Source organism: Octodon degus, unplaced genomic scaffold (assembly GCF_000260255.1).
Source record: "Octodon degus isolate 3935 unplaced genomic scaffold, OctDeg1.0 scaffold00014, whole genome shotgun sequence".
Lineage (NCBI taxonomy): Eukaryota > Metazoa > Chordata > Mammalia > Rodentia > Octodontidae > Octodon > Octodon degus.
This window is the reverse complement of record NW_004524590.1, coordinates 24,531,490-24,541,451: the sequence shown is the minus strand read 5'-3', so window position 1 is coordinate 24,541,451 and position 9,962 is coordinate 24,531,490. Positions and strand designations below refer to the sequence as shown.

At 38.2% G+C, this 9,962-nt stretch overlaps 1 pseudogene; it reads right to left on the bottom strand.

Moving 5' to 3' along the window:
- Nucleotides 1-7,308: 7,308 nt before the first annotated feature.
- Nucleotides 7,309-9,962, bottom strand: part of LOC101569803 — a 53,874-nt pseudogene continuing 51,220 nt past the window's right edge.

Sequence of the window (9,962 nt, the reverse complement as noted above, 5' to 3'; positions counted from 1 at the left end):
TCATTTTCCTCTACTGACCTTCCTTCTCTACTTTTTTTTTTTTTTTGTGGACCTAGGGATTGAACTTGGGCCCTTGTGCTTGCCAGGGAAGTGCTTATTCTACTGAGCCATCTCCCTGGCCCTGGTAAGGTAGGATTTAAAGGAAACTCACACATGCTGGCCCTGACTACAATTGGAGTGTGCTATACGAACCTTATTTATGTAAATTGCATAGTTCTCTATTAATACAAGTGCTGATTTTCCACTGATAGAGTCCATATTCAATGTGGTGTTATCACATAGAGTTCACCCAACTATCTCTGTGGGTTCTAGCTTCCTACTCAAGACAGTGCTTTGCACTTTGTCCACATAAAACCTTTATATTCATTGCCTACAGATGCCATAAGAAAGTACCACAAAATAAATTACTGAAATCACAGAGAAGTATTTCCTCACAGGTATAGAGACCGAGAGTGAAATCTGAGCTTTTGTAGGGATCGGCTTCCTCCAGTGGGTCTTGGGCTCTTCTGGGCTCTGGCAGCTCTGTATATTTTCTGACTATGGAACCATTGCTCCAGTTTCTGCCTGTCTCTCCAAATCACTTCATCCTTGTGTTGCTATGTGTTTCATTCTTTGAATAAGGACACCAGTTATTAGATCATGAGTATAACTTAAAGGCCAGAATGTTTTCATCTCATGAGTCTTTTTATGTTCCATTATATCCATAATGATTATATCTTCAAATGAGGTTACAATCTGATGTTCTAGGTCATTTTAGTCCAAATGTCTGTGTCTGTGGTATGCTGAAACTCAGTCCCAAAGAGATAGTATTAATGCATGAGGCCTTTAGGAGCTTACTTATGATGTTCTATCCACATGAATGGGAGCAGTGTCCTTAAGAAAGAGGAACAAGGAAACTTGGTTACCTTCTGTGAAGACACAGCAAGAAGGCACCGTCTATGAAGAAGAGAGCAGCCCCACCAGACACCAGGTCTTGTAGCACTTTGATCTTGGATGTCTCAGCATTAGATCTGTGAGCAATATGTTCTTGCCATTTATAAATTATCTATTCTATGGTACTTTCTTTTTTAAAATAGTTTTATTGAGAAAGAAGTAGCAATGAGACAGTTTCAAAACAGGTCAGTAGGACAGTTGCAATAATTAATACATTGCATATTGTCTTTGTAGTAGTTATTCATAGTATAAGATGCAGGCATGATATCTTGTCTAAACACTATTAATTCAAAATTTTCTTTGCATTGAACTAAGAGAAAGTAGCTGTCTATCTATGCTATTTTGTATATACATGTATATATATTTTCACTACAAAATAGTCCCTTATTTGTATTCCCTTTTCCTGTCATTCTGGTCTTCTAAAAGTGTACTGCTTCTAATGTCATATCAATTACTGCTATACTCTCTCTCTCTCTCTCTCTCTCTCTCTCTCTCTCTCTCTCTCTCTCATAAATGTTTAAAAAAAGAAAAAAGAAAAAATGGTAATAAATGAAAACAAGAGCCAAGAAAAAAAGGTCATAGGACTACCCTACTACAATGTTGTATGTGGTTAGACTTCTAAGATTCTGTGTAAAAATTTGTAATTGTGTATTTCAATTTTTTAATTTTTAAATTTTTTTCACAGTCTATATGGATTTAAAGTTTATCATATCACCAACTGATGGAAAATACCTGTTCCATGTTATGTCAAAGGCATTTGATATTCAGACAGATACTGATGGTAAGCTCAACAGCCTATTTTCTAGTGTAATAATATCATTAAGCTTCTCTTCTGGAGGGTTAACAACTTAAGTTTGCAGACCAAAAAATTAGAGAAAAAGAAGGACTACAAGAATAGCCAACATTTTGGCCCTAGCCTTTCCCTTATGTCAATGAGAACTCAGGAAATAAGAGAACCTGTACTGTAACATGCTGTAACTCAGTGGTTTCCCAAATTTTCTGATCAAGGAGATTATGGGGACACAAAGGAAAGTAACCAACAATGTAGAGTGTGCCTAAGGTGAATCACCTGGAGAGAAAACATTCTCTCAGGCTTTCACAGAAAGCAAATTGGTCAAGCAATGGTTGTGACTCATCCACATGGCTGACACTGACAAAAGATCTATAAACTGCTATACAGGGTTTCAGGGTTAGTCCTGAGGGGATTTGACTGACCTTGTCAGATACAAATGTTACATTTTTTGTTATATAGGTCTTGCTTTATCCCCCTTGGTCTTAATCTATGGTACTTTCATAGCAATGAAAAAGGACTAAGACACAAATGTCTGTAAGATCTAAAGCAAATTATTCAAACCTCTAGTTCTCCTTTTTCACTAATTTCTATTCATCTAGTGATCCCTGCATTCTATTTAGTTTTAAGAACATTAATGGCAAACAGCTGAAATTCTCATTAGAAAGATCACTAGCCCAGCCATCAGGAAGCATGGACCCATGGTATGGAGGAATAGAAATTCTACATCATCCCCATGTTCAAGGAAAGAAAAAAGAAAAAAAAAGACATAGACATGAAATAACACATTGTGAATTTTTGTTTTCATGGGCCTTTAATATATTATAGTATTTTATTTATAGTTGCTTTAGTATTGCATTTTTAAAATTTAGTATAATATTTTAATGCCTTTAGTTTACCACTATTATTTTTTACATCAATTATTTTTCTATGTATGTGTGATGTTAATCAGTTTTAGTGTTCTGGGTTGTATACCTCTTTATAGGCTAAGAAATTCAGTCTTTTCCTTACACAGGAAAAGTCATTATAACTTGCAAATGAGAATAACAAAATTCTTTTATTAAATGACTACTATGTGTCCTTACATGGAACTCAGAAATAAAATCAATGACGAATGAAGGTCATCCTTGTTTTCAAAGAGTTCCTGGACTGCAAAGCAGTCTACAGCCTGGCAAAAAGACAAACAAAGAAGCACACAGCAGGCAGCATAGTTCACCCTACAAAAGCCTCCTAACTTCACCAGCAATGAAGGCTCTGTGGGTACCTGGAACTTTGTTGGAGAAGTTTGAGGAGATCATTGCTGCTCTCACTCTGAATCTCCATGATTTCCCGGCCACACAGCACAGATTCTGCCTACTAAGGCACCATATATTTACATTTTTGTCAGTACCTAGGATCTGTAGACAACGAATGGTTATCTACTTACATTGCTGAATTACATTTATGTGCAATTTGAGCAAGTTCTATGGCAAAGAATTAAAACCAATTATTACACTTAAAAAAAAAATCTGTTCATGGTTATGGCTGATGACTGCCAAGCTTGCCCCTAACCAACTCTTGTTCCCATTACCAGTCTTCTTCAGTCTTCTTCAGATATCAAAGTTCACTAAGCATTCCTCTAGACACTCATTTTCTTCACATCAAACTGCCCATTAAAAAACTGGATCAAGAATTATATTCTGGATGATTAAGACCAAGTTAAGTCCAGACCAATATAACTAAAAATGTAACATTTGTATCTGACAAGGTCAGTCAAATCCTCTCAGGTTTTACCCATGTACGGCACTTTGTAGATCTTTTGTCAGTGTCAGCCATGTGGATGAATCACAGCCATTGCTTGACCAATTTGCTCTCTGTGAAAGCCTGAGAGAATTCAGTAGAAAAGTATAACCGTGAGGTATAAAAATTAATGCCATATTAATATGCAGAGCTGTAAAAGGCTCACGTCAACAACTTCTGACAATTTCCAGTTGTGCTGATAACCCACTACTATTATGGACTATTGGACTATATAGGGTTATTTTGCTGAATTCAAGTACCTATGATATTTGGACTGGCATCAAGTATGAAAAAGTCCTTTGAAGACTCCTCCAAATACAGCTTCTCTAATAGCAATGGAACAACCATGTCTGACAAAACAAAACAAAAATAGGGGGATATAAATAAAGGACCCTGTAGGGGACTCAGGTCAACAATTTCTGACATTGCCAGTGAAGTGGAAGACCCAATACTATTATGGACTACTGGACTCTTTTAGAATATTTTGCTGATTTGACACATCTATAAGATTCAATTAACAGAACTAAACAAAAAAAATGGGATACAGATGAATGTCCATTTTGTATCTGTGTATTCAAAATGGTTAGAATATATAGTTACATTCTCTCAATGAATAGAGGGATTTGTTCTAATAGTGTTTGTTAATAGGATATCATGTCTGCATCCTGTACAGCAATTAATCACTAAGAAGAATGTATGCAATGTGTTAATTATTGAAACTGTCCTACCAATTTGGTTTGAAAAAAAATGTAAGAATAAAAAAAATAAAAAATAAAGAACCATTTTGTTGTGGAAAAAATATATATGTATATACAAAATAGTTAGGATAAATATATAGCTACTTTCTCTTAGTTCAATGTAAAAAATGATTTGTACTAATAGTGTTTAGACATGATATCATGTCTGCATCTTGTCCTCTGAAAAACTACTACGACAACAATGTATTAATTGTTGTAATTGTCCTATTAACCTGTTTGAAAGTGTCTCATTGCTATTTCTTTCTAATTAAAATTAAGAAAAAATTTAAAAAAGAATTATATTCTGTAAGGAATTAACTAGTAATTCACTTGAAGAAGTATACTGGGATGGAAGAAAATGTAAATTATTTTACTCTTAGGTAGATTTATAAAGGATCCCCTCTCTCCTACAGCATACAAAAATTGAGCTTGCCCATTTTCCAAAACTAGACTGGGTTCAACCATTAAGACTTGGTTGTGTGCTATGATATTCTGCGTTTTATTTTGTTTTTCTCTTTAACACAGCCAGTTTGACTACAGGAGCCAAAAGCCTAGTCTTGTTGGCTCATCTATAGGCAGAATATGGCCAGAGAAGAAAATGACAGTGGAATAAGGTTTTTTGAGCATATGTATTTGTCAAAAAAAACAGACTCCTCATTTAGTATTCAAACCTTAAAGGCAAAAGAGTTTCCACTCCAATCCTAACTACTTCTACCTGTTTAACCTTCAGCAAGTCTGAAAATGTTAGAGGTTTGGGTTTGCAGTTATACAATGAAAGAATAATTGAATTTGTAATTATTAGATCACAGAGAGGGCTAAAAAAATAACAATAACTCAAGGCAATATGATGTAGAACTTTCCTTGGGTGTGGACAGAGTCTTGGGAATGCTTTAGGAGTAGTGAGGTACCTGAGCATATTCCTAGTAGAGGCCATTTATCCAGCCTTCAGAGCCAGAGATGACGCTTATATGACCACAGAAAGTGTCAACAGGAACAACCACCCAGTGTGAGTTTGGAGGAACCCTGTCCCTTCCAAATCACTAAGGAATAAGCAGGCTCTGATCTCCTACCTCCCAATCCATAGCAATGCGTGCCAGGGCTGCACTCAGTAGAAAGATGGGGCGGTAAGTGGCAGGGACCAAAACCATCAGCTTCCTTCACAAAACTTCAGATCAGCAAGGATGAAGAGTGGCTGAGGCGGCACAAAGATGATTTTTCATTATTGCCCTGTATTAGGTACTTGTTATTTGTCCAGTATCTTTTCTTTTGAGTAGATTCTTCCTTATTCAATAAAACTTGAATGAGGCTGAAATAGTAGCATGCAACTCCAGTGATCATAACTAAAGAACTGCACCTCCCCATCCTGTAACAAATTAATCAGATTCACCCTTAACATTTGATATCAGGGCTTTAGAAAAGAAAGAGAGATTCTTTTCATTTGGATTATGAGATGCAAATGTATATGCTGGTGACAAATAGGGTCATTATTCCAACTGAATAGAAAGAGCTGACCTGACCATGAAACAATGCAAAAAAAGAAGAGAGAAAGACAGATCCATGACAAGTGTACTTAAGAATGTGACTGATTATATCCTAGCATAGCTTTTCTTTTAATATTTCTGTTATATAAATCTTTTTTATTTGGTATTGGAAGAGTTGAAAGTCTAAGTAGGACCTGTGATGTATCCATAGGCTAGCAAGGGTGGAAGGTCTAGCGTTGGGACTCAATGCACCAGAATTTCAGCCCCAGTGAGACCTGAAACTGTAGAGAAGATGCTTAGAATATGTGGATGCTGCCAGGCTAGAACCATGGTGAAGACTGTCCAGCAGGAGCAGAAGTAGGAGAAATATGTGGTTGGTGCTGAGCTCCTGTGTTTCACATCCTGGCATTTCCTTCCCTCCTGTCTTTTCATTTCCAGCCCCTCCCTGTAGCATTAGCTAACTAGAAAGGTAACTATCTGATGAAGGAAAGCTGGACATTCTGATTTGCCAAGAACAGGCTATGCCATGAAGAGCAAAGCAGGAGATGGGTGAAGGATGGCTTTGAGGGCAAGCAGGCAATAGGAGTCACCCAGCAACATAAGTTCTCTTTTCCTCTGTCCTTCCAACATGTGCTACAAACTTTAGTAAAGAACGTTCAACTTAGCTTTTTGTTCTTAAAGCTCAGAATATGTGATCACTGCTTAGAGAATCAGTGAGCTATTGAGACAAGAATATCTACTTGTACATTCAGGTTCCTTTACAATTTCACCATCATTTTTGAGCCTGCCATAACAGAACAGAAAAACATGAAGGTTACTTAGAATCTAGCCACACTATACTCCTTACTCTTTTTCGTTGGAGTGTATTTTACTGCCTTGTTCATATTAGTACTTCTACCAGGCTTAATGTCCTTTGCCCCAGCTCCCTTTATTAAAACCTTACCTTCGGATAACAAATTAAATGCTATGTATTCATAAAAGTTACACTGGCTTACCAATATCTTCACTTTCTTTTCTTAAGCTTTCTATTGCTCTTATGACTCTTAACAAGTACAATCTGGTGTTTCTCATATTGAAATTTCTGTCATATTCTGTGATAAAGGACTATGAATTCAAGAACAAAAAATATTTTCTGCAAAGTGTATCCTGTAGAGAGGGTTTAAACACTGCCACCTACATAGGGCTTCATAAATGTAGGTCATAGGAGATGGACTTTTGGAACGGTAACACAGAGTCTGAAGTTCTGTTGTTTCCTAAGTCACATCACTGTGTCCTACAGAATAATATGGCTCAGCTTTCTCCTCAGCAATGAGATCAGGTGCAATGAATTCTGAAGCCCTTTTTGACTGTTCCTAATCTGTTCCTTTTCATTAGATAAAACTAGTAAGTAGCAAAGTAATTTTTTAAAAGAGACAAATGATTTATTTGGTACAAGGAGTAAAAAGAAATTTTTAATTCTTCTTCTCTCCCTTTATGGCTCATCTGAATTGTGGTGGTCAAATGGATGACTACACACATGAATCACATCACAGACTTGATCTTTTTGCAACAATGCAGATGTCTGAGTTATAAAAGTTGGAATTATTTTCTAGACAAAAGTGCCAACCATTGTGCTCTCCTCCGTGTCAGTGCTTGCTACAGTCTCCTACTTGTCTTCTGGCTTCATGAGAGGGAACAGGAGCATTTCCTTGATGTTATTGAGTAGTGGAACATTGTGATGCAGTCTATGCCCTGCCCATCTGTCAGTGAGAGGCAACTGGTACTCCGGGGCCGGGCAAAGTTTCTGGTCAATGAACGTGGCCTCATCATCACCAGCGGCCTTGGCCTTTGCCTGTTGTTGGAACAGCTGGCACTGCTTCACGGAATTGTTGAGCTAAGCATTGCACACCTCCATCTTCATGGCGGAGAGCTGAAAGCGCTCTGTCAGATCCTCTATAGAGTGGTACCATTTAGCTAAAGGCTCAGAATCTGGGGACAGTCATAGATAAATGCAGTATTGATGTATGTCACTTCCAGGAACTCCTCAAAAAGCTTATCAAGGATCCTGGCTGTGGTGTGAGGAGCAATTTTCATGTATAAGTTCATATCCAGCTTATTGTTTTATGTGATGGAAGGCGAGGCCACGGCTCCCACAGATGGTGTTCATATGGGAGTTTCAATCTTCAGGAACCTCAGCTCATCCAGTAAACTTCTTATATCGGTGATGATAAAGTTTTGCCTCACAAAGTCATTCAGCACCAGGTCCAAGTATCTCTGCCATGTATTTCCTTGTCTTTGAAAGTAAAGTGCAGGTGAGGTACTGTGAGCAGGCAGGGGGACAATGGTGAGATCTTGTAGGGAACAATGCTCACCCTTCTTCATTTTCCCAGGATTCTCCTGGACTCCGACTATGTCTCCCTGATGCAGTTTGTTGCTGATACAAATTTCTTCCTCTGCTTTATAACTTTTGGAGTTAGTCATGACTTGCAACTTGACTCCCCCTCCTGGGAGGTTATAGAATATGAGCTCACCCCAGGAGCTCTTTTGGCATGCCTTCTACCTGCCACTGTTAAGTGATATCACTCAAGTAATTCCCAGGCTGCAGGTGACTATATTCCTGGATAGAGTGAATGAGTGAGATGTCTATGGATCTTGTGTGGACACTGATCCTCTCCACTGACCTTTAGCTGGTAGACTGCTTGGCTGCAGACCTTGGGTTATCGTTTTGGATCCAGGCTCTCTTCATCGGCACCCACACCATTGTCAGTAGTGTGACTGGTGGCAGTAGCAGTAGTTGGCTTCACTGCTTCAAACTGAGCTCTTTCTGCTTGGCCTCCTTCTCTGCCACATTCCCGTCCACTTTCAGACATCTTTGTAACTCCTTCGTGCTCAGTTTCAGCTCACCAACCACTTTCACCTCAGCCTGCAAACATAGTCATTTCTTTGCTGCCATTTGAGAAAGTGACAAGGGTCGTACGACTGCTTCCAAGGTAAGGCCTGCAGGGGAGCAATCCTGACCAAGAATTTCTTCTTGAGAACAGTGAAAACCCAGTGATGGTACTCTTGCTGAATTCTTTCTCAAGATTTTCCATGGTGCTGAAACTTATGAAATTAAGAAAGAAATATGAACGCTTAGATAGTCCTCATTCTTTCCCTTCTTTTATGGTTTTGCACTGGTTATTACTCATTTTAAACCAAGAAGGACCTCATTTTATAAACAGCATGTAAAGCATGGCAAGCCATAAAAGGATAAAAGATGATAAAATATTACATTCTATAAAGGAATACTGCTCCTAATGCGACCACAAAGAATAAAGTTCATAAATGCTGCTTTGCCAGTTATGATGGGAAAATAGGTGTCTACATAATACATGTGATAGGGTGGGGATGACTGAAGAGGTTTTGGCACACTTATTAAAATTTATTTTTATGAAAATATATAAAAAGAAATGTCTGCTGTAAGCAGTCACATGAAAATGCCTAAAAACAAAAGCAAGCACAAGAGTATTCAGCAGAGAATTTTGAGACAGAACAACCAACTTTCAGGCAAATCTTGTGTGGTACATAATTTTAGCCCTTTATTATGCAAAGCTGCCAATTCAATTTTACAATGCAAAGAAATGTTTGGCATGATTATCAAGTTATATTTACCATTCTGCGGATCTACTAAAAGATGCACTATCTTGAAAGAGTCTGTTCAAATTACCTCTGAACACACTTTTAGATCCTCATTGGTAAGCAGAAGTTGACAGAGTAAATGTATTATTTCTTAACTAGCATCAGGATGTAAGAGTTGGCAAAAGCTGGAAGAGCAAATGATGATGCAGTTGCAGAGCCAGACAAATAATTTCCAAATCAACAAAGTCAAACAGAGGGAAAAGTTGCTGATCTTACATGAACTAGCACATGTCGCCACTTCCTTTCCCATGTGCCTGGCTAGAAAAACTCTCTAGAATTTTTCTCATGTGATAAAATGCTTATTTCAAGTCTCTGTCTTCTAACTTGCATCACACTTCATAACATGGGAAAACCCTGGGATCTCAGAGGCTCTATTGCTAAACCTAGACATGAGGGTTTGAGATACAAGTTGGTGAAACTGAGAAAGAACGAAATTTTGGATCCCCATTCCCCCTCTAACTTTTCTTCTCCGCTCCGCTCCTCTCCTCTCCTTTCCTCTCCTCTCCCCTCCTCTCTTCCTTCTACTTTCCCCTTTTCTCTCTCCTCTCCCCTCCCACCCTTCCTCCCTCCCTCCCCCGTCCCTCT